The sequence below is a fragment of the Peromyscus californicus genome, unplaced genomic scaffold, assembly GCF_007827085.1.
Source record: "Peromyscus californicus insignis strain IS unplaced genomic scaffold, ASM782708v3 Scaffold_8__1_contigs__length_139910024, whole genome shotgun sequence".
Taxonomy (NCBI): domain Eukaryota; kingdom Metazoa; phylum Chordata; class Mammalia; order Rodentia; family Cricetidae; genus Peromyscus; species Peromyscus californicus.
This window is the reverse complement of record NW_026294606.1, coordinates 89,236,925-89,262,462: the sequence shown is the minus strand read 5'-3', so window position 1 is coordinate 89,262,462 and position 25,538 is coordinate 89,236,925. Positions and strand designations below refer to the sequence as shown.

The 25,538-nt window shown below is 48.6% G+C and overlaps 1 long non-coding RNA gene across 3 annotated transcripts; it reads right to left on the bottom strand.

The window, feature by feature from the left end:
- On the bottom strand, window positions 1-25,049 carry LOC128104123 (uncharacterized). 3 transcript variants are annotated; one of them, XR_008215892.1, is made up of 5 exons: window positions 24,509-25,049; window positions 12,575-12,675; window positions 12,018-12,194; window positions 4,918-5,164; window positions 1-4,541 (listed from the first exon to the last, which is right to left on the bottom strand). It is a non-coding gene; the product is annotated as an uncharacterized LOC128104123 (long non-coding RNA). The 3 variants fall into 3 exon arrangements; XR_008215891.1 differs by lacking the exons at window positions 12,575-12,675; window positions 24,509-25,049 and having other exon boundaries at window positions 12,018-12,568; XR_008215893.1 differs by lacking the exons at window positions 12,575-12,675; window positions 24,509-25,049 and having other exon boundaries at window positions 12,022-12,568.
- Between the last annotated feature and the right edge of the window lie 489 nt (window positions 25,050-25,538).

Below are 25,538 nucleotides of genomic sequence, written 5' to 3'. Positions count from 1 at the left end.
GCCCAACACACAAAGTTTATTTTTTAATGTGTTAGTATCTTGCACAAGAAAAATAGCACTAAGTTACAGGAAGATTTATTTACATGGTAACTGTTCACTGGTGTCTGCCGCTCAGTTCTGAATGACTTTTTCCCAAAGGGCAGAATCTTTAAACCAGAACAGAATTTATTTAAACAGCTGGGGTTTTTTTTTCCACAATCATTTTATTAATACACAGGCCCTTGCTGTGAACGGTGGGTAACTAACTTGTACAATTTGTAAATACATACAAGCATAAAAGCCAGTGTGTCATTCAATTAAAAATTTAAAAAACGATATAAGATTAATTACTACCAGACCAGATGAAGTCACGTTTCTCCCCCACAGTTCTGTCTTTAACTAGTACTTCAAGTGTGGAATCATAGGCAACCCCCTCACACTCATCCCCAAGAAGAAATAGCACCATTCTTAGAAAAGGAAATAAATCTTTGTGCTGCTTTTGTTGAATTCCAGATTGTTTGAGATATTTTGCCGACATGCAGACTGCCTTTTAAATTAAAAATGATACGGCTAACAGTTGGCTAAAAGAAATTAATGAGTCACATGTCCGTCAGGGTCATCTGCAAATGTCTTAAAATTGTTTTAATTTAAACATTCATGCATTGAACAGCGTGACCACGATTCTTAGGGAGAAGGGTAGAAAAAAAAATGTTCATTTGAGGAATAAAGTGAAACCTCTTCCCAACCGGGAGACAGTGACAGAAGAGAAAGCTGGCAGCCAGGTGCTCAGACACACAGCGGCTAAGGCTCAGCCGCTCTCCACCATCCAGAGAGACTGGGTCCCCATCATGATTGACACCTGTCAATTCACCTTCATCACAATTCCACTGATAGCCGGTCTCCATGATGATAGAGGAAGAAGAGCAAAGGTGTCATCCTCTTCTACATGGTCAGTCACCTTGTGAAATAAAGTGGCCCCTAAGCTTCTCACACCTCTATCCGCCCCTTGCTGGAAGCATCTCTCCCAGGCCCTTTCCTAGGGATCAGACATTTGGTGACAGACATCTGGCTTAACTACTTTAAATACTCTTTGAGAGCTGGCACCTTGCAGAGGCCTCACAGAAGTATCTCATCTTTCTGCAGAGCGCTCGCTTGCTCGCTCGCTCGCTAGAAGAGAGGCAGGGACAGGCTTGCAGCAGACCTCACTGTCCTGCCTTTCCCACCCCCATCCTTCCCTCATGTCTCTAGAAGTCACAGCACCATCTGCTGGACAGTCGCCAGACGGCCAGAGAAGGGCGCTTTCTGCTAAGGCGTCTGGAGTGAAGAAAAGGAATGCAGACTGATTGAAAAGCACAGAGAAACGACAGCCTGCATCTCTGTGTGAGCCTTGGGTGTCTGGCCCGTTGCCTACCACTTTCCTTTTCTTTCTCTTTTTTTAATTAAGAAAATTGTTGTTTTTAACTATTTAAGAGTTTTGTGCTAAGCAGTGAATTTCTAGGGTAAAAGATATCTTCCTTTCCATTTTTCCCTCTATATACCTCCTGGAGTTGGGGATGCTAGACATACACACAAACACACCAAACACACACACACACACACACACACACACACACACACACACACACACACACTCAATGTATACATGCACCCATCCCTACACACATGTGCACTGCACACATACATGCATCTATACATATGCACATCCACAAACACACAATACACACACCTTGCTGATTGGGGTAAAGTGCTTTAAAAACAAATACCGTGTGTATGTGTGTGTGTGTGTGTGTGTGTGTGTGTGTGTGTGTGTGTGTGTGTACATGTGTGGGTGACAGTGAAGATAGAGGCATTGAATCATGTGGAGCTGGAGTTACAGAAAGTTTCGAGCCACCTGATATGGATGCTGGGACTCAAACACGGATCCTCTGAAAGAGCAGCAAGAGCTCTTAAAGGCTGAGCCGTTGCTCCAGCCCCTGGTCGAGTTCTTTAATCCTTCCTGGACCCCATGGGCTTCCAGAACACAAAGCACAGGACGGGAGTAACCCAAATATTATTTCAATTTTTTTTCAGGCACTTAAGCAAAATAACTTTCTTTTTTTACATTTATGTAGCTTTTGTTATAAATATAATCACACTCCAATTCCACATCTGCCTAATGTCGGTTTCTGGATTTTCCTATGCAAATAACCGCCCTGCCTTCCTCACAGTCCGCTCCTAGTGTGGCTGGCTTTGTCTTGTGGTTCAGATATTGCTTTCTCTTTGTAATTAAAGTCAAGGTATTCTTGTCACCAGAGAGGCTGATTTACATGTGTGTTTCTATATATAAAGATAGAATTTCCTGTGGCCTGTAACATTCATTTTTGTTTTCTTTACAATTCCTTCAGTGTTTTGGGACATTTGGAAGATTTTTTTAAAAATTGGCAACTTAGGTTTACAAATTAAAATTGCAATCAAATTTATTTTGTATCACAGTTCACCAATTCTAAAAGAGGAACATTTTTGCCGGGTCTTGTTTCTCTTTATTATACATCATAAAAAAAAAATAATAAGTGATCTCGGAACCCAAAGCTGGGCTTGCTATCATATTACAGTCACAGACTGTCTCGTTTCGGGTGTGTGCAGAGACCAGAGTATTTACTTTCTGTAACTTAATTTCTCACTCAATAGAGTTTGAAAGCTCTGGATATTATAAAGGCAAACTCATTTTCTGCTGGAATAAAATGAGAAAATGAAAATTTTGAAATTCATTTTATTTGGTAAATTCAATAGGGACTCACCGTGAACCCCTGAGATAAAGCAGCCCGCCCTGTTTACTTTCTCCATCTTTTAGAGCCTTAAAATGAAAATAGAAGTCCCTCCCTGCCTTCCTATGTGATGTTTGTGTAGAAATTCTAGAATCTCCTTCCTAAAAGCAGAGAGCAGAGCTAAGGCTGACTGCGCTGGCCCTCCAGAGCCGGGAGGCTGCGGAGAGTCACCCCAAGCTGAATCAGGGATGAAAGGGTTGGGGACACTCACGGTTCTGAGTCCACTTCCCCGCCTGATCTTGATTCCAAAAGGAAACGAGGCTGTTTTGTGCAGAACCAGAAATGAGTATCCAGGAAGCTGGCAAAGTCACTAACCAAACAATCGACTGTAGAAACACAACAAAAATTTTTTAAAAACCAAATTCAGACTTTTTCCATAATGGAAAAGTGAGTGAGGAGTGTGGAGGGGAACAGAGCATGTTTTAACTTTTTCCAGTGGCCTGTGCTGGCCCCAGGTTAATCTAAGTTCGAGTTTGGAATATTAGCCTCTGTATCCGTGTTATACGAAGGCTGGTTTGACTGACTGCCATGGATGCAGGCTGATCGCAACCCCCAAGTTCTCTGTATAGACAGCCAGTTTCTCCTGCAGATCTGCAGCCCATGCCTTAAATTCACAGCCAGTGCCCCTAGCAAACTCCCTGATGACAGGAAATGGGGACATGTTAAGGACATTTCAGTGGCATTTGCTTCGAAGCTGGAGTGGGAGGGATAAACATTTAATGACTACTCTGACCATGAAGACATAGATGGAGGGAGATTGGGTGTTCCAAGCATGTGGTCGGCATCCTGTGGCCTTACAGCCAGTGAGACTTCACCCTGAATTCCCATGAATTGGGGGAAAAAATAAAAAGAGTTTGCATCCTGCGGAGGGCCATGTTTTAAATTCTCTGTTGTTGATAAACTAATTAAAGGGCAGTCCTCCATTGCTGGAATTTCTTGGGAAAGAATGACCATTGTTTTGTGTTTGTGGTGTCGAGATGTGCATGAATGTCTGTGTCTGTGTGCATGCATGTATGTGATTGTAGTGTGTGTGTGTGTGTGTGTGTGTGTGTGTGTGTGTGTGCATTTATACACAACATATGTAAGTGTGTGTACAGTAGGGGGATGTGTGCATGTATGTGTTTGTTATAGATGTATGTATGCATATATGTGTGTCTGTGTATGTGGATATGCATGTTCATGAGTGTGCGCACATGCATATGTTGTATGTGTACGTGTGTCTCTGTATGCATATATATATGCGTGTGTGCGTGTGTGTGCATGCGTGTGTGTGCATGCGTGTGTGTGTGTGTGTGTGTGTGTGTGTGTGTGTGTGTGTGTGTGTGTGTGTTTTCTTCCTGGGATCAAAAGGATAAAGAACATGTTCCCCCAATCAACTAAACACTGGCGCACAGAAATGCACAGCCTGTGTATAACAGTGTCCTGCAGGAACCCGTCTTGAATTTTTTTAAGTCCTCTCTTTGATCAAAAGCCGGCAGAAAATTCCATTTCTTCTCGTTCTGTTGCGTTTAACATGGACTAACACAGGGTGAGTTTAAACAAACAGCTGGCTGGGGCATGAATGCGCCTTTCAGTCTGGGGAGCTTGAGGTGGGCTGGATCCGTGGGAGGGGTGGCAGTCCGGGGATTAGCTGGAGGGGAGGAAAGCTAGGGTTTAGGAGGCATCAGCTAAGACTGTCCTAAGCCCATGAGAAAGGCCCAAAGCTGCTTCCACACCCTGAGCCCGTGTGGAGCGGTCGAACTGTTGAAATTCTTCTGCCTGGAAGATAAATGGCCTACTTTACTCTAAAGTGTCAAGTAGAGAAAACAAAACAAAACAAAAATCCCTTCGAAGTGGATTTGCAAAGGATAAGCTGCATGTACTCAGCGTACAGCAAGAGGGTGCGTGGGGGGTGGGGGAACCAGAGGGGCTTCTGACTCCAGCACCCAAGGGTGGAATTAAGGCAACTGGAAGATGCCTGGGTCAGACTCGGGTCCCTTCGAGGTTCGGCCTGAGGCTGCTTGCTCCTGCCAACCCCCATCCAAGGCACCACTGTCAGCTTCCCAGGTCCAGACTCCAAGCCGCCTAAACGTGCCACAGCACTTCGGGGCCCTCCAGGGTGTTGAAACTGGCCTATACTGGGGTACACGGTTACCTGGAGGCCACTGTGGAGATTGAGGGTGGGATTTGGGGTGTTCCTGGGTCCAGCTACCCCGGAAAGGAATTGGCTGGCCCCAGAAGGACAGATGATCTGAGCTGCTGAGACTTCTGATGTCACTGTCTGTGCCGCGGGCCACCACCATTCACACTGGTGTTTTCGTTTGAAGAAAGCCATTGTCAGCCCAGGCCATGACGACCTTCCTTGACTGCTGAGGTCTGGAATCTTCCTCATTTGTCGCACCCTGCAGAAGACAGTTGTCCTATCAGATGCCATCAAAAGAACTCCCCCGGACCCCAGCCCAGGCAGGAATCCAATGGTCCGATGGGTCATAGCTAAAAATCGTACAGGAGTCCTATCCAACTCCATGTTTTTATCTTTCCCCTGACTGTGGGTGCAACACTCAGAGCTCAGGATGGGCACTGGAGAGAGAGAGAGAGAGAGAGAGAGAGAGAGAGAGAGAGAGAGAGAGAGAGAGAGAGAGAGAGAAGACGAGCGGCTAGCATAGCGGCTGGAGTAATTTATTAGCAACTTTGTATGCCCCCAGGGAAGGCAGCTAATAAAGTAGGGACATTTTGTGAAGATTTGAGCCAGAGGAGAGGACAGGGCAGTGATACAAACTAACAAGACTGGATTGCTGTGTGGAGGAGGCTGACAAACATCTGGCTGGTGAATGTCCCTTTAGCCCTTGACGGCTTGTGTTCTAGTACAGTCTAGTTTTCAAGCATGCTGGCGCAGCAGACACGGTTGAAGCCTGGAGCCAGCTGGGAGCTGATGGCTGCGTTAAGGTGGGAAAGGAAAAGATGTGGAGGACCGCGGACACACACTGCTCCTCCTTTAATGGTCTTTTTCTGAAGCACCAAAAAAATAAATAAATAAAAAATAAACCATAAACGTCACAAACGTATGGACCAAAGAATTTAGAAATCGAATGTTCATGGGTGTGTGCACACCAACACGTTTTATTTTAAATTTATTTATTTTAAGCGGCAGCTTGGTTCTTCTGGCCAAAAACCCCCTTTCAAACTATCACCCCGACTCCCACAGAGCTGCCCTCATGAATGTAAACACAAACATTTCCCACCAACCCCCTTGTTGGAATGTTCCGAAACACTAGCATCCACACTTTCGTTTTACCGCAGCCGTGGCTTCGTGGCCCAGTATGTGGGTGTGGAACAAGTGGGCAGAGGAGCCTCGTGGTATGGAGCATCATATAAATCCTGAGTGCTGGTGGGCCAGGAGGAGAGTGGGCCGCACATCAGGCAAACCCAAGGTACGAGCCAGAGGCCTCGCCTTTATGAGGCCCAGTGAGCCGGGGACTGAAGCTGGGACCTCGGGAGCTTCATCGGGCACTTGATGAATTGGATGAGGGGTCGATTGCCCTCCTGGGGCACCAAGCACTAGAAAACCAAGTTTTATTAGCCTAATAAAATGGAAGGGGGGAACAGTCAGGAGCATTTCAGCTGGAAGAGTAAATGCTGAGGACTGAAGAGAGGCAACTGACTTTGAGAATATTAAAAGAATGCGTCGCAGGAGCTACATGCATTCCGGTGTCTGAGCCACCGGGAAGCCAGGCACAGAGAGAGGACTCCTTCCATTCCGCTCAGCACCAAAGCCAGGAAGGCAAGCCAGGCAAAGGTCTGTGTGTGCAGCCCTAGGGAGCCCAGGAGAATGAGCCTGCCCCGTCCCTGACATGGGAAGTGCCACACAGGAGTCTCTTCAAAGCAAGGCAAGGAGAGCATCAAAGCAAACACATCCTAGGCAGATGGACACGATGAGACTGTTTTACACACTGCAGCCTACGCCTTGGATCCAACAGGACAGTGGGAGTGTACATTAGGATGGAGGCCACACACACTGGCACACTGGCTGCTTAGCTGTAAAGGACAAGCTTGTGGGTCCTGGGCTGAGGCTTCATCTTGGTGACTCTACCTGGTCCCACACATTCACCAGCACACCCGGATGTCAAGGATGTCTCTCAGGACAATGGCTGCTGGCAATGACCCTGCAACCCTAAGAAGGGGAACAGACCCCGTGTCAGCAAACAGACAGGCCTTCTGAAGCCTGTCAGACCGCCCCTAGGCGTCACAGACTCCAGAGCTGCAGACAGCATCAGTGACCTCAGCTCCAGCCTCCCGGTCTCCTACTCAGGAGACAGCGCTGTCTCTGGAGGAGTGTCCCCACCTCCCTGCCCGAAGGCCCCACCCCCTCTCAAACATGTTTGCACATATATATGCACATGCTCCCTGCAGACCGACGGCCTCAGATGCAGCGACACCCCAGTTTTGCCTAGCTCTGACATGAGGTCAGTTCTCCGGCGTGTGTTAGTCCACTGTGTGCTTCCTGGGTTATTTAGCCCTGAGAGTTGGGGGAGACTAGTTGTTTAAAAAGGCAAAAATTAAAATTTCACGGGGAATTTTGAGGACACCCAAAGGATACCTCTTGTTACAGTGACGGCTCAGACTCAGCACAGAGGGCAGGGCTGGCTCAGCTTGTGCCTGTGATTCCAGTACTCAAGAGGCAGAGGCAGGAGGATCGCTGTGTGTTCAAGACCAGTTTGGTCTGCACAGTGAGTTCCGGGCCAGTCAGGGCCACACAGCAAACTTGAGAGAGGGAGAGGGAGAGAGAGAGAGAGAGAGAGAGAGAGAGACAGAGAGAGACAGAGAGAGAGAGAAGAAGGAAGACCAGCAGGAGGGTTGAGTGTGTAAAGTCACTTACAACCCAAGCCTGACACCCTGGGACCAACACGCAAGTTGTCCTCTGACCTGCACATGAGTCGTATAGCACTTATGAACCCACACACACGTAATGAAACTTTTAAAGGTTTCTTTTTAAACGTGACTTCATGTTAAAAATAAATAGTTTATCACATGTAACAACTGCCCCACACAGGGGCCGTTCATGACAGGGAAACATAAGATGGTTGATGGGCATTTTCTCTTTCTCTCTATCTCTTTCTCTTTCTCTCTCTCTCTCCCCCTCGTGTGTGTGTGTGTGTCTGTCCATCTGTCTGTGTGTCTGCCATCTCACTGCTTGGGTTACAGGATGTAGCTTCAGCTTCAAGGCTAACAACATCCTCAGGCAGATGTGGAACTTCTGGACATCACCTTGGATGATAGTGACTCACTTGGAGACCCTCCTACCTCAGAGCCCTCCCTACTGGACTTTGCCAGAAGATGGACCTTATGTCAGATTAGGGAGAGAGACAGAGACAGAAATAGAAATGGAAACATACAGAGAAGCGGGGACAGACTCAGAAAACAGGGAGCGGAGCCTGCCACCAGTTCCAGCTACCACCCTAGTGTCCTCTCCACCAGCAGACATCTGCAGATACTCCCCCTGTCTGGACATTGCAAATACACCGAGTCACGTGCTTGTGTCTCAGCCCAGCCCCGGGCTAGAGCCAGTGCTGTTTCCATTTTACAGCAAAGAGAACTCTACCAAGTGTTGGTGGGATGACCAGGTACCCACATTCTGATCCTACAAAGGGGTCTTATCAGGGTTTCAAATATCATTTCAGATATAATACACAATGAGGTATGCACAGACAACTTCCAAGGCCACCTCAGCCCTACACAATACAAGCCATGTGCAGTGAGATCTGTGAGCAGGACTCCTGGGACCAGGCCAGCAGCAGCATGAGGAGGGGCTACGATACAGGAATGTCTTCCTGGTCAGTTTCCTCATGCAGATGGCCAGCACAAAAGTGGGTAGGCATAAGCAACCTTGACCTGGTTTTTGGAGGCCCGGACCTCTTAATGCACACAGAAGCCCCTCTTCTTCTGTGAGTGAGAACTTCAGCCCCTCTCTGCAGCTCTGACCTGGCTCAACCCTAAAGTCGCAGGGCTTGCGTGGGGTTGTGACAACTAGAGGCAGTTGGTTGTCTACACTGAACAAGCCAGATTCTACAAACAGGTGTTGGCAATATTCAATAAAATCAAGGTCACGGAGGTTTGGGGGAGGCACAGGGAGGTGTATGGCCTACTGAGGAGGTCTAGCCGAAGGTGTTCTTCCCGTGATGATCTTTCTGAATGGAGGTCATGTCTCCATGGCACTGTGGGTAAGGAGCCTGGGCCCCTCGGGGAAGACCTGACCCTTCCCCCATTTGTTGGCACAGTGACCTAAATGAATGGCTGGATTAACAACTCCAGCTAGTTCACACATGAACAGCAACAGACATGACAGCTGGCAGTCCGCAGCCCAGGACCTCAGCTCTAAAATGCTCCACACCTCCATGCTGCCACACCCAGGTGCTCTCTCAGAGCCCCCACCTCATGGGTCAAGAAGCCAAGGTAAGTGAAGGGTCTGCCATCAGCTGCTCAGCCACCAGTTGCTAAGCTGAGATTTGCACACACAGCCAGGCCCCTGCACTGTACCTGTTTGGTGTAAACCAGGGAATCATGAGGGTCCACCTCTTGGTAAGTCAATGAGGAAAACTGTGGGGGCCCACAGAGGCTCCCTAGTAAGACCTTACTCAAGGTCAGAGAATCTGAACTTGCTTTACCCAGCAGGGCTGCATAATAAGTCGATTTGGCCAGGGCTGTGAGTACCAAGTGTTTTGAAGGGTCTACACTTGGCTGTACATTGAGCTTTGATCTTGAAAAGGGGGGGGGGGTGCCTTTCCCCTTAGTATTGTATAGAAAGCTCATTAGACTAAATCTCAGGCGACTGGGTATTGACCCAGGGCCCTCCAGAAGCTATTCTGTGTCTCTGTCTACATCTATATTTTTATCTAATACTTCCTTATTCCTCTGTCTTCACCACAAGAACCCTTCCACAGGTTGGAGCTGGACTCCCATCAAAAACCTAAGGACTAAGGCCATTCAGGCCTCACCACCACCGATTCAGTGAGAGACATGCTCCCCTGCACCAAGAACCCTCTGCTGCTCCAGTTGCAGACGCTCAGTTTGGATGCCTCTGTGGGAAAATCGGAAGCTCCCTAAGACACTGTAGCACAGGACTAAACCTGAGGATGCAAAAGCAGCCGGTCTGAGCTCTCTCACTTCATTTGGAGTGAATCTGTTGACTCAGGAAGACTTTGCTTTCTGTTTGTGTGTTTGTTTGTTTTGTTTTTGTTTTTTGAGACAGGGTTTCTCTGGACTTTGCTTTTTGAGACCACAAAATGGGGGGTCTTAAAGCCTTGTTTGTGGGTTTCTTGTGTGGTAATGAATTAAAAGCCTTGGCTGGTTCTGAGCAGAGCAGAAAAGCTGGGTGCAGGCATCTGGGCTGCACTCCCATCTGCATTTCCTCTCCATGATCCAGGGCATTCAGTCCTGCCTGCCCACCACAGGTGATTTCCACAAGAGAGAGAGGTGGGGGGCAAAAAGAGGAAAGTTCTAGAGAGACTCTTCAGTCATGTGTGAACCTCATTGCTTTGAAACACTCACCACAGGGCAAAGGCAAGCTCCTTATCTTTAGGAATACCAGGAAAGAAAAAAAGGAAAGGAAAGGAAAGGAAAGGAAAGGAAAGGAAAGGAAAGGAAAGGAAAGGAAAGGAAAGGAAAGGAAAGGAAAGGAAAGGAAAGGAAAGGAAAGGAAAGGAAAGGAAAGGAAAGGAAAGGAAAGAGCAAGACCCCTGGCTGCGTGAAAGGCCACTGCCTCATGTCCCCAAAAGGAGAGCTTGTCCACAGCCTCTGGAAAGCCTCGGTGGGTGAGGGGAAGGGCTGGAGAGAACAAGTGATCCGAAGCAAGAAGCCTGCAGCTGGGAAGGGCAGGCTCCCTCCCGGTCGGTCGGTCGGCCCAGGGACGCAGCCTCCTGGCTTTCTGGGAGGTTTCCAGCTCTGGGAGCTCCACTTCATGCACAAGCCAACTGTCCTGAGTCACCTGTTAAAAAGCCATTGGCTGGGAGTCCTAGCTGGGGTCACCAACATAGATTCCTGGGAGTTTCCATTGCACTAGGTTTCTAGCTCGTCTCCGAAATGACCCCCAATTCTAGCTGTCTCTCCCAGTACTCCCAGGGCAGGGGCTGCCTCTGACTCTTGTTGGGTTTTGGGACCCTTATCCTCATACTGGATTGCCTCATCCAGCCTTCAGCTTGATATGCCATGTTTGGTTGATATTCACGGGAGGCCTGCCCTCCTCTGAACAGAAATGGAGGAGGAGTGGATGGGGGTGCAGAGGGGAGGTGGGGGGGGCACTGGAAGGAGAGGAAGAAGGGGAAACAGTGGTCGGGTTGTAAAATAAATAAATATTATTTTTTAATTTTTTTTTTTTTTTTTTTTTTTTTTTTTTTGGTTTTTCGAGACAGGGTTTCTCTGTGTAGCTTTGCGCCTTTCCTGGGACTCACTTGGTAGCCCAGGCTGGCCTCGAACTCACAGAGATCCGCCTGGCTCTGCCTCCCCAAGTGCTGGGATTAAAGGCGTGCGCCACCACCGCCCGGCTAAATATTATTTTTTTAAAAGGAAATTTAAAAAAAAGCCATTGGCTCCACAGATCAAAGAAGCTGAGCAAGACGCATATGGAAAAGAGAAGTTATAAAAACCGGCACAGAACAGCTCTGATGAGGAGAGGCCAAGAGATGGAGAGATCAGAGCAGAGGTCCTGCGGCCAGCAGAGGCTGGGAACTCAGCATGGACTGAAAACCACATCCAATCCATGCAGAAGTGTCGGTGCCTGGACTATAGCTGGGCCCTTCCCAGAGCTGCAATTACCGTCCTGACCCCCACCCCATGCACCTCACCCAGTCCCTACAGCAGCAGCAGAGCTCAGTGCACAGAGCACAGAGGGCAAAGGGCACATTAAAGGTAGACGTTCCCTGTGTCAGGAAAGACCTTGCCAAGTACAAAGAAAGTGGAGGACGAGCATCCAGGACAGGCAGATCCCACACTGTGAGATGCCCACACACCACTTAGAAAGCACCTGCTGTCAAGCCTGATGGCCTGGGTTCAATCCCTGGAACCCACATGGTGAAGGAGAGAATAGATGTCACCGAGTTACCCTCTGACCTTCATAAACATACCACGACACACACACACTAAGTAAATGACATAATTAAATAATGGTGAGGAACACTAAGGTGCATTAGAAATGAAAGCCATCAGGAAAGCAGGCAAAATTAAAAATACAAAAAAAACCAACCGAGAAAAAGACCCACTCACCTACCAACTGGCACTGCATCCTGAACCCGTGAACAGCGTGTTCAGATCCAAAGAAGATTGTGCGGCTGAGAACAGTTGAATACCTTTTCAAAGCCCATCCCAGCCAGTGATCAAAGCAGATCCCACACACGCCTGCTTCTTTGTCCTTCAGCCTGGAGCGGGCAGAGCTTGATGTTCCTGTGTCACACAGAAAGGATGACTTCGGCTCCCACTGCAGCCCCACAATGTGTCCCACCCATCCTGCAGGTGTCCTCTGCACGCTCTGCTTCCCTGCAGAAAGAACCACAAACGAGCGAGCCGAGCATCTCCTGTGAGCAGTTTTTACAACTTACAGGGAGGATGCGAGTGAGGGCTGGGTGACAAATCTGCATGACAGGCAGACACCGCGGCTCCCCAGAGCCTGCATCTGAGGACCTGAGGACCCAGAACCAGCCAATGCTCAACAGAAGCTCGCAGAGTAAGTCCCGACCTTGCACAGCGCCCAGTGCACAGAAACAAGGACCAGAAAGCTGTGACCAAAACCGAGCTGGGAGCTGCTGTCCTGGTTCAGGTTTTACCTGCAGCTTTTCCTGTTTTTTTCCACACCGCCTGAGTTACTTCTTTAATGTCAATTTTATCTTTGAGATAGATGTGTATACATTTTGTGTCAGAGATTCTCCTAGGAGAAATGACAATAGACATGCATTGAATTATATCAAAAATGTATTATAAATAACACTTATGAAAACTATTGGTAGCATTAACCAATACTAGTCAAAATCACACTAGTAAACACCTCTGACGGCAGCTCTTTTGAGAATTAACACATAAAAAAGTATCTTTTTGCCCACTGTATGCGATACCATGTATTTAAATTAGATCCTAAATGCATTGCAGATGGTCTCTATAAATATTCTAACCAAATAGTTACCGTTAATTTTAACATTAATTGTGTTATATTAATGTTATATAGTATTGATAATATTAACCAATACTAACCACAATTGCATTACTAAATATTCCACAATGGAAAAATCTTCTGCAGGTTAATTTTTAGAAGTGATAACATTTACTTAAATGTATGAACTTGACTTATTAATTATATTACAAATGTATGTATGTTTATATGTATGAATCTTAATCTCAATTTTTTAAAAAAAAGCAAAGTATATAAAAATGTCTGGTCATTTATAATAAAAAAATCTAAAGTGGGTTGTTCCTGAGCAGCCTAAGAAAGGAGAGCTAGGATTGGCTGAGCAAAGAAGGGGCTGTGCTTAGCAGGGCAGATCACCTGCGCCCTCAAAGGCAGCTTGTGCCTCCACTGCACACTCCAGCAGGACAATGCTGACCTCACAGAGCTGTGCAAAGTTCCATGAGCTAACCCAGAGCTTCAGCCAAGGCAGACAGGGATGCCGTCCTCCACAAGCCCTTGCAAATCTTCTTCAGTCCGTGATGTTTAATGGTTTAATGACTTTGACGATAAGTAGAGGAAATTTAGAAAAGACCAGGAAATATAAACCAGAAGGTGAATATCGTGGCTGATTTCCCACATGCAGGAGACACCTCCAGCCCCCAGGGCTCTCCAGCTCCCAGGAGGGCCCCACACCTAACCATCCTCCATAGCTCCAGAGACCAGAGTGCTGAGTTTGTGCAGATGCCCCCAGAGGAGTCTGGGAAGCTGCCAGCGCCTCAGCCAATCACTCAGGACGAGGACAGGGGCTTGACTGGAGCATCTTTGCACAGAGAACTGTGGGTGCATCAGGCCCCTTCTTTTCTCTTTCCTCTATTGTCCCCGACTCTAAAGAATGATATGGTGTTCCAGGTGAACACATGGAGTTAGACCCAAGCTGGTGGCAGGCAGACAGGACAGGGCTATCCTAGTGACTGCCTGTAAGTTGCTTGCCCTGTAATGAAAGACAGCAGCCGACACCAGTGGGCATATAAGATGGTGGGCCTCACACAGGTCATCTCTTTCAGTCACATGTCAGGGTCCCTGTTAGAGGTACAGCACAGAACTAACCATGACAAACAAAATCAGGCCCACACACAGAATAAATAAATAAATGACAGCATGCAGGAAATTTTGTTTTTAGATAAGGTCTCACTCTATATGTAACCTAGCCTGGCCTGGAACGCTCGGAAATCCTCCTGTCTCAGCCTCCTTAGCACTAGAATCATAGGAGTGAGCTGCTATACCCTACATGGTATTTACAAATGGCAATTCTGGCTCAGAAAGAGACCCTACCACTGAAGCATATGCCATTACTAATTTCTGTAAACCAGAAACTTCTGACTCTGGCTAGGTGTGGACATTGCCTCTGAGATGAACAAGCCAAGATGCCAGCCCTTCGCTATACTGTGCAAGAAGGGTCCAAGAGAGACACTCTGCCCCCTGGAGGTTGTGAGTGGAACACAATTCCAGGGCCTCGTGTTGGAAGAATAAAGGGGCCCACGGATGGCGGGTTTAATGTTCTCTTTACCCAGCCAGCCCTTTCTCCCTGACACTACCAGCCAGATTAAAATGATGGACAGTTAGGGGCCTTTCCATGCTGTGCCCGGGGACGTCTCTCCATAGGAGTGTGTCCTTGCCCTCCCTAGGATCTGGTGACTTTGTTTGTGCCTGCTGTCCCTTAGGCTGAGCTCTGCTGATCTGGCTTCCAGGTCCCCCACCTTCCGGGCGGTGGCCAACACAGCTGTAGATCATAACTTAATTGTTCTCAAAGCCACTCAACAGCAAGCCATGCTTTGTGCCTTCAGCAAAACCCCAGTACGTGCTGTGCCAGCACAAGAAGTGCTAATGTGTCCTACAGACAGCCGTGACCACCCACGGATGTCTCATAATCCATCTTGCTCCCCAGTGATGGGGACCCAAGCCCTTCCCGATTACTCGAACCATAGTAAACACCTTCCTTGACAGGATTCTGCCAGCACTTGCTGTTTGTGAATTTTACCTTCCTCTGAGTTGGAGCAGGGGGGCGGGGGGGGGGGGGCGCGGGGATTTCTGTCACCCATGAGCCTGTTGTACGGGACCACAAGTATGTCACCAGCAGCATCTACACATCCCAGCTGGTGCGGGCATAACTAATCCTTATGTGTTACCCAGCTTCCTGCTGGTCTCAGGTAGACCAGCAGGAAATATCAGACCCCACCCTCAAGTGACTTCAGCCCTGGTCTCCTCCAAGCAGCATACTGAGGATCCTAGTAGCTGACTGGGCTCCTGGCTCCCGTGTGATGCCACCAGCAAAGGCTCAGTTGTGTGTGTTCCCTTCATCTTATTCCAACTGAGGCAACCACACGGATCTCCCTGAGCCTTCCATCTGCCTCCAAACGAAGGACTCAGCTGGACCTCAGGACACTGGCCACAGGTGGAGAAGGGCCTGCTGGTCAGGACAGTGTAGTAGTTATAGCAACCGATACTCTACAGTGAGGGCGCATGCAGTCCTGGTATCCATAATCCGGGGGTGTCTGCTCTGCGAGTTTGGCTGCTGGCCGCCTGTAATCACTCACCCAGTCCTCACTGTAACTGTGGACAGCTGCTGGCATTGTCAATAGTGTCCCATCTTACAGACAAGACCACTGAGCCACAGAGGTGAACCACGGGCTCTGGGCCACAAGCAGACAAGTTGACACGTTGACCCATCCGGTTCCAACCCCAGGGAGTGTGACACAGCATGGCTTGGAACCTGCAGAGCCTCACAAGCCCTAGACTACTGTGGCCTCGTGACACGGCAGCCTTCTGGGCACCCCAGTGCAGCTGTGATTGACCTAAACACAGCCTCTGTGATGTTCACCTGCACTGGAGAAGACAGGAATATAAGGAGGGAAACACCTAAGCATGCACATGCATGCATGTAATGAATGCATTCCATGTGTGTGGATATGCAGCTGTGTGTGTGTGTGCACATACAGCCACATGCAGATTCATGGCAGAGTATTGTTGTTGGAGGTTTTTACTGTTTTTGAGGGGGCCCGCCACCCAGTTCCCAAATAAATCACACGCGGGGGCTTATTATTACTTATGAACGCCCGGCCTTAGCTTTCTAGCCAGCTTTCCTTAAATTAACCCGTCTACCTTTTGCCTCTGGGCTTTTCCCATTCTCTAACTTCTGTAAATCTTACTCTTTCTCCATGGCTTGCTGGTTGTGTAGCTGGGAAGCTGCCCCCTGGAGCCCTCCTCCTCCTCCTGCTGCTAGCTCTTAGATCTCTCCTCCCAGTTCTCTTCTTCTATATATCCTGTCTGCCAGCCCCGCCCATCCTTTCTCCTGCCTTGCTACCGGCCAGTTCTTTATTAGACCATCAGGTGTTTTACACAGGCACAGTAACACAGCTTCACAGAGTTAAACAAACGCAATATAAACAAAAGTAACACACCTTAAAATATTCTGCTACAGAGTATGTCATAAGCAAGGATGCATAAGAGTATGCATCTTGGGAGCCAGGTATGGAAGTCCACACTTGGGAGGCTGAGGCAGGAGGATCAGCCTGCGCTACACGCCAGCTTCAACTACATAGCTGACTATTTCAAAAACAGACAGAAATGCACTCTGGGAAATCTGCCTCTGCAGGAGGTCATGACTCCTGCAAACTTGGATGGGGTGGGTCGCTGTCATTACTCAGCCTGCTTCTAGATGCAGTCAGCTTTTATTTCATGGATAAGAATATGCTAGAATGGTAACGAACAGCTGGCTGACTGTGGTTAACATGAAACCCGCACCACAGTCGCATGCTGTCATTACCAAGTATCTATCATGTACTGTCCGTGACTTCCTATGTGTGCGAGGCTACTGGGTGACCGACAGGAAGTGCAGCAAGTGGGGTCAAGTCAGTGTCCTACAAACTGAAGTAATTTGTCCCCAGAGCTAGCTTCATATTATGAGACCATCACCACATGAGATCTGCGGTTGACTGGATGCTCTGTGGGGCATGAATGTACACACATGCACATACTTATATGCACACACAAACATGCATGTATGTGCACACACACAGGAATAGATGGGAAAGCCATGAACATATTTGCAGAAGAAAAATAATAAGCCATGTAATCAGCAATTCCAAAACCAAATTTTCCCTCCCTACCCAAAATGTTCTGTGGCGCTGGAAAGATGGCTCAGTAGTTAAGAGTGTTTACTGCTCTTGGGGCTAGAGAGATGGTGTAGTGGTTAAGAACACTGGCTGCTCTTCCAAAGGACCCAGGTTCAATTCCCAGCACCCATATGGCAGCTCACAACTCTAAGTAACTCTAATTCTAGGGGATTCAATGCACATAAAAATTAAAATAAAAAACCTATTAAAAAAAAAAAAAAAAGAAACACATACCAGAGAATTTCTTTTGCCGGGCGGTGGTGGCGCACGCCTTTAATCCCAGCACTCGGGAGGCAGAGCCAGGCGGATCTCTGTGAGTTCGAGGCCGGCCTGGGCTACCAAGTGAGTTCCAGGAAAAGGCGCAAAGCTACACAGAGAAACCTTGTCTCGAAAAAACCAAAAAAAAAAAAAAAAAAAAGAGTGTTTACTGCTCTTGCCAAGGACCTAAGTTCATAACCACCTGTAATTCCATCTCCAGGGGATCTAATGCCCTCTGCTGGCCTCTTTGGGCACTGCACTTACATGCACATACACATACATACATACATACATACATACATACATACATACATACATAGACACATAATTTTAAAAATAAAATTTCTATAAAGTTCTGTGATCAGGTAGATTTGGGAAGTGCAGCTTCTTCCAACCGTTTCCTGATGCCTCACAAGAGACCCAGGCACTGCAGTAAATGCTCCCGTTCGGCCGGCTGACATCATTTCTCAAGAACATCGTACAGGGACACTCACATTTTCATCTCCTTCTTCAGCTTGATGATGGACATCTGTCATATGCTGTGTGCTAGACAAATGGCCTCCCACCTCACCAAGGCTGCTGTCCAGATGCCAATAAAGCCAATCTGCGGAGGCAGAGTCCAACAGCGCCATGTATCCGTCCAGGAGCAAGTGAGCATCCAGACGCCTACGGTCACTGCAGCTGAGCTCACAAGGGACTGAAGGATCAATAAGGAGGGCACAGTGTGTGGAATGATGGTGACAGGCAGAGGTAGAGGCCCTGGTCATGTGCAGGTAAGCCCAAGATATGTCCAGATATATACGGATACCCAGTTTCTGGTGACAAAGGTAATTAAAGAGCCAGTGGGAGGCGGTGGCATCCAAGGTGGGTGCAGATGCTTCTGAGGGACCCTGCTTCACAGACGACAGGTGCTGTCAGGTAATGCCTGGGTATCTGGACTCATGTCTGGCTTCTCTTTAATGTGGGAGAAATAGTTGAGTTTATGTGTCTTTCACAAAAGCCAGTGGTTCCCCGGGGTTGGCAGTCCACATCTTGATTTGATCGTGGTCTGGTTTTGAGTGCCGTGACACAGATTCACAGAACAGGCCGTCAGCTCCCACTCATTCCCGATTCGCCCCTTGAGGGGGCCTGGCTCTTGTTGTCATGTATATTTTACTTTTACACATGGAGTAAACACACTGCACATTGTAAACATCTCTGCCTTAGGCTGTCACGTATTTTTAGCGAAGTTAAGCATAAGAAAAACAAACCCTATTTATCTTCATTTTTACCATGTTCAGCACTTTTCTCTCCATTTCTTTCTGTGCATCCAAGATTCTGCCTCTCCATTCACTTCCTCCCTAATAAGCTCAATTTGTCGAGTAGGGCAGGCCCCGCCGGCGGAAAGTTCCCTCGTTTTCACATGCCTGGGAAAAATACATTTGTCTTCCTTTTTTTGAAAGGTGGTTTTCACTGGGGATAGCATTCTTGGCTGAAAGGGATTTATTCTGTCTGTCAGCACCATGAAGAGACCATTTCAGTGTGTCAGGGCTCACATAGTTTCTGGGGAGAAGTCCTTGTAGTTCTGGCCTTGGAGCCTCTTCTGGTACTGAGCCCTTACCTGGCTGCCTTGGAGAATTTTATCTTTACTTTCTGCTTTCAGATTTAATGATTTTGTGTGTGAAACACAAACTGTTTATTCTCCTTAGTGTTAACTGATCTTATATGCTTTTCTTCTTAGATTTTGAATTTAATATATTGTGTGTGTGTGTGTGTGTGTGTTCTCATATGTGCATGAGCATACAGAGGTATGGACAGCGCCTTCTACAATCACTTTCTACCTTATATACTGAGACAGGGTCTTTCACTGAACCCATCACTTGACAACTCCAGGCAGTCTGGCTTTCCAGCTTGTTCTAGGGAACCCCGTTTCTACCTCCCACACACTGGGACTACAGGTCGGCTGCCGTGCCCACCCTGCTTTTTTGTGGGTTCCAGAGAGCTGAACTCTGGTAGTCACATTTACACACAAGCACTTTACCCATGAGTCATCTTCCTAACTGCACGATTATTATTTTTTATGTCTTCGTCATTATCTCATTAACTGTTTTTCTGCCTCATTTGTCTGTCTGTCTGTCTGTCTGTCTGTCTATCATTTTTCTCTTCCTCTGCCCCCTCCCTCTCTTCTGGGATCCCAGTGTCTCTAATGTTAGACTTTAATATCATCCCTTGGCTCCCAGATGCTCTGTTCCATTCGCTGTGGCCCTGGCCTTGGGGATTTCAGCGGATCTGTTCTCAACACACTGATTCTGAAGGCAATCCTCATGTCCCACTAAGACTTGAGCTTTCTTCTGGCATTTCCGTTTGCCCTGTGGCTAGTGAATGCCTCTCACTATTTCTAATCAAGCTTTAACATAGGACTCCTTTTAAATTCCTTCTCTGATAATGCCAACATCTGGGGAGCCTGGATCTGTGACTTTTCTTGTCTCTCCACAGAGAATTGTCTTCAACTGAAAGCCATGAACGAGGGAGGTGGCTCAGAAGGTAAAAGCCGGGCCCCTCTAACAATCTGGGTCCATGACGGCTCTGCTCTGTGCAGAATGTTCTTTGCCAATTTTCTTCTCCAGGCCATGATGGGTTTACAAGGCCAGCGACCCTTCCCCCGAGCTTTTGTTCCTGATGAGAGAACATCTTAGCAGGGCCTTGTGCTTTTCCATCATGGAGGCTTCCCCTCCCCAGGACACCCCTGCAAAGGTCCTCACCTGTCCTCTACTCTCTCACTGGAGTTTCTTATGAGCGCCCAGCATGGTTAGGAAGAAGTGAGCATGAGTATGAACTCCATGAGCCCAGTCTCCAAGGAGTTCGTAGCAACTGATTATCATGGCAACACCTGCCCAACACTCACCTGTCTGATAATGTTAGTTAGTGTGCCCTGCACACCTGTGTACCCCTTGCTTCCTCCTGAGTGGGGGAGGTGACCCAGGGCTTTAAGGCATCCATCTTTTTGTAAAGTGGAGAAGGGCTGTCTGCTCTGTGACCTCTGTTCACATTCTGGAAGGTCATCTAACTTCTCATCATTAGGATGCATCCAACTCACTTTCCTACTGACCACATCTTTAGTGGAACCAAGGGACTTCCATGTTTAACATGACAAGAAAGCTGTCATTAGGAAAGTGTGGGACAGAAGAGACATCAAGGTTCCTGAGGGCATGGGAAGGTGAGATGGCAGCCATCAGGGGAGGCCACTGTCGGAGCTCTGGCACAGGGAAGGGTGTGTCTGTCTCTGTTAGCCCTTTTGTGAGATGATCAGTGTAACAAAAGCTGGGAACTTCTCAGTGAAGGAGCTGTGGCTTGGCTCCACAGGGCTGTTTTGGGGTCTAGCCCTCTGTCCCTGATCCCAGCTCTTCTCAATGTTGGGGGGAGGGGCTACAGTAGCAGAGTGGAACCTCACGGTGACTCTGAGCCTCTTCCTGGAACTCTGTCCTGTCACTTCTGCCTTCTTCCTTTATTCAAAGCAGAGCAGGAGACCGAGACCAGAGTTACTGGACGGGCATGCAGGTGCCAGGTGAGGCACATGGAGGTAGACTACAATGTATGGGGAACAACGGTACGGCCAGCTAGAGTGTCACCAAGAGCACAGGCTGAGGGACATCTACTCTGATGGCATCAATTTCCATGGTGAAGTAGGAAACAAATCAGCTCTTGCTTCAAAGGGAGGGAAGTAGTCAGGTGTGTGTGCATTCGTGCATAGGTATGTGTGTGCACATGTGTGTCATGTGTGCATGGGTTGTGTGTGCACATGTGTGTGCAATGTGTGCATGGGTGTGTGTGTGCACATGTGTGTGCATGTGGAGGCCAGAGTCAAGCTCAGGTGTCATTTCTTAGGAGACCTCCACCTTATATTTTCAGACAGGATGCCACACTGGGACCTGAGACTCACCTATTTGACTATAGTCACTGACCAAGGCTCCCCACCCCCTGCCTCAGCACTGGGACTATAAACTGGCATCACCACCCCTGACTCTTCTTTTTTCTTTTCTTTTCTTTTTTTTTTTTTTTTGGAGGGGGTGTGGGGTTTGAGACAGTTTCTCTATGTAACAGTACTAGCTGTCCTGGAATTCACTTTGTAGACCAGGTTGCCCTCAAACTCACAGAGCTCCAACTGCCTCTGCCTCCCTGAATGCTGGGATTAAAGGCCTGCACCACCATGCCCGGCTCACCCCGGCTCTTAACATGGGTGCTGGGGATTGAACTCAGGTCCCTAAGGCTACGTGGCCAGCACTTTACTGACTGATTCAGCTCCCCAGCCCTGCAGTCAGGTGTTGAGAGTATGGAGTATAGGAATTGGGGGGGGGGGGGGCTTTGAAGCTGTAAGAAAGCATGGGGCTCCTGGCTCCAGCCCGGATGCAAGCTGGGGCCTCCTGCCCCTGATGTGTGCCTCTCAAGCAGCCCCACTCCACCTCCTTGGGGATGTTTCCATTAGCTTCCCTGCTCGGTCTCAGAAGGATAGAGAAGGTAAAATCATGTTTTCATAATTATCCATTGGCACCAGCAGCCCCTGCTAGTCACTGTGTTATAATGGGAGGTACTTGGCCAGGGCACCAGGAGTGAGTGACAGCTAGAAATCCAGGTGGTAGGGACTCTGTCCAGAGGTGTGCTTGACATGCCTACATTCTGGTTTTGCTAGAACATTCCAAAGGACATTTCAGATTCTTTTCATTGTAGTCAAATGCACCCCGGTGTTTGCCCTGTCTGATTCAATTTTCAAGTCCATGGCAGCCAAAAGAAATCGAAGCTAGGTCCAAGCTATCCTGCTTCTGGTGCCCACACACTGGTTTCTGGGCACTTGCAAATTTTACCAAGTCCTTCCCTTGACCTAGAGACTGTTCTACACCAGCATCAAGGGGATTCCAGACCTAGTCCACATTCCAATGGATAGACTTTGCCAGACCCTAAAGCCTGGCCAGGCCCTGATGGTCAAGAAGCTGACAAGAGTATGAAGGCCACTTCCAGGGCTGTCCCCCATACCTTCCTCTCAGGTCCAACTCCCTTGTGCCACTGTCTTGTCTTGCTTTAATCTGGATCAGAGAAAAGTCTCGATTCCCCAGATAGAGCCAATGTCATTTCAAGGGCAGTGGAGGTCTGTGTAACTCTCCAATGACCAATCTCACAGGCCCACCATGGCTATACCAAGCCAGCAGGGGGAGGCCAGGCCAAGGCTCTGAAGTCAGAGTGAAGCTACGTGTGCATGCACAAGAGCTTCCTCCCCACAGACATCTGACCTTGGGCATGACCTTGCTGTGACCTCATCAGCTGGCAGAGCTCAGCTATAATGAAGTCAACACAGACCAGACACAGAGCCCACATCCAGCACTGAATACACAGACTCCCCTGGCCCAGGTCCTCTTTCCTGGGGTTGGGAAGGAAAAGAGTGGGGAGCTGGCCAGTCTCTCCACCCATCACCCCAGGCATTGTTGGAACCAGAAGCCAGCCAAGGCATCATCTCAAAATTCCCATCTCCAGACAGTTGTGAACAGGTCATTTCCCAGAACTACTGCCCTGCTGGGGTTCAGAAGCAAACACAGCCCCCTAAGTAGGACATTCATTTGGCTACAGGGTGAGTCAGCTACAGAGTGTCACAACCATAGGCCATTGGGTAACCCTGTCCTTTATCAAGTGTTTGCAAGGCTATAACACAGGTCAGGGCACAACTGAAGACCTTTGAGCTCCCGTGAGGGCAGGTAATTCCAAGTAGGCAGGAGGGGACGAGAGGTAGACTTAAAGAAGGACCCCTGAGTGGCTGGAGCAGGAACAGGGCAGGCTGACATGGAGCTGGGGAGCGAGACAGAGCCAGAGGCTGCTGGGAGAAATGATCGTGGCTTAGAGAGAGCAGGAGTGAGATTCAATGGGGGCACCTGCATTATAGAGGGAGCTAGGCCTAAAGTCCACACTGATGGCTAGGAGGAATGGCCCAGTGTGTATGCTAAGCAGAAGGACTGACAGCCGGCACAGACCCCTGGGCGGCTGTAAGTGACCAGGGAAACTACACAGATGTCAGAGGGCTGGAATCCAAGGCTGTGTGGCTAGAAAACTAATTCGTTAAGCAGGCCTCGGACTATGGGGGTTTGGGCCAGGCCCCTCAACCCCACATAGTTTCAGTATTTAAAAATGAAAGAAATCCAAGATTCCCATCCTCCCTGCATGACCTCTCTCCAGAGTCTGGAGAGAACGTTACCATGATGCTCGTGGAGACTCAGCCCCCCAAACACACCCAAAGGAGGCAGCCTGGCAGCTTGCAAGCACCCCAGTGCAAAGGCATAGTGTGACCCCCTCTTCCTCATCCCATGCTGGGGAACTTCTCCCCTTACCTGCAGAAGGCTTTGCCCCCTGCCAGTGAGAGCCAAGAGCCTTTCTAGTGCCTCCAGACATTTCCTTCCTCCTGCTGCAGAGCCTGCCAGGCTCTTGGGTCCAGCCTAAAGTCCCTGGGCTTCAACAGAGTTGACCGAAGCTTCTGCTGTCCTGGCCCACAGCCACCCAAATGGCTCATCTCCCAGGCCTTTTGAATGTGGCTGCAGTTGGGGACCAGGTATTTAGAGGCAGTTCTATGGCTGCAGCCAATGCCTTATCCACATGTCCCACACGTCCCAGGGAGCACAGCGCAAAATTAGTCCCTCCCCTACCCCAAGCTGGTGCAGATGGCCTTCAAGTCACATAGACTGGAGTCCACGTCTGCCAGTTTCCAGCTGTGCGACCCTGACGAACTACCTGTTCTCTCTGGGCCTCTGAATGCTACAAGCGATGCTGCACAAGTGTCCTGAGGCTTAGGGAGATGGCTCAGCTGCCAAGTGCTTGCTGCACAGGCGTGAGGAAGTGAGCTGAAGCCCCAGAATACACACTGGGAAGAAAAAAAAAAAACAGCAAGAGCAGAAGGTGTAACAAGATGGTAACATGCTTGCCAAGCATGCATAAGGCCTCAGGTTCCATCACCAGCACATACACCACCACCACCACCACCACCACCACCACCACCACCACCACCACCACCCCATATTAAAAAAAAAAAAAAGCCAAGCCCATCTGTGTACACTAGCATCTTAGTTAGGGTTTTCTATTGCTGTGAAGAGATACCATGACCACAGCAACTCTTAAAAAAAAAAAACAAAAAACACCTTTAATTGGGGCTTGCTTACCATTTCAGAGGTTCAGTCCATTATCATCATGATAGGGAGCATGGTGGCGTGCAGTCAGATGTGGTGCTGGAGGAGCTGAGTCCTACATCTTTCAGGCAATAGGAAGTTGCCTGAGCAGAGGCAACCTCAAAGCCCGCCCCCACAGTCACACACTTCCTCCAACAAGGCCACACCCACTCCAGCAAAGCCACACCTCCTAACGGTGCCACTCCCTATGAGATCATGGGGGCTGACTACATTCAAACTACCACAACCTGTAACCCCAGTGTTGGGGAAGCAGAAGTAGTGGGAGGGGCTCACTGACCAATCAATCTAGCAGAATCAATCAGTAACCTCCAAGTTCAGTGAGAGATCCTGTCTCAAAAAATAACGTGATGAGTGACTGAGGAAGATGCCTAACATCAACCTCTGGCTGCCACACACAAGTGCACACCCATAAGAACACACACAGGTGCACACCCACACCCATAGGAACACACACACACATGCATGCACACACACAGGTGCACATCCACGCCCATAGGAACACACACACACATGCATGCACACACACAGGTGCACACCCACGCCCATAGGAACACACACATGCATACACACAGGTGCACACCCATAGGAACACACACATGCACACGCACACAGGTGCACACCCATAGGAACACACACATGCACACACACACAGGTGCACACCCACACCCATAGGAACACACACACACATGCATGCACACACACATTTGTTGGGAAGATGAAACAAGATAGCCACAAGAAAAGAGATTTTAAGAATAACTAACCTGCAGTGAGTCCTCAAGTCCTCAACGAGTGACAACCAAGATAACGGCTGTCATGGGTAGGGGTGGGTGGGGCTTGTGCTGAACAAGAACTGCTATGCGTTGCATAAACACAGTATATACAATTGCACAATTATGTCCGAAGCCTTACACAGTGTTTGCTGTGTTCAGATACGCATTGGGTTACTGCAGCTGTGGCTGCCTCCAGACTCTCCCATCAGTCAAGAAATGCACCTCACCCCCAT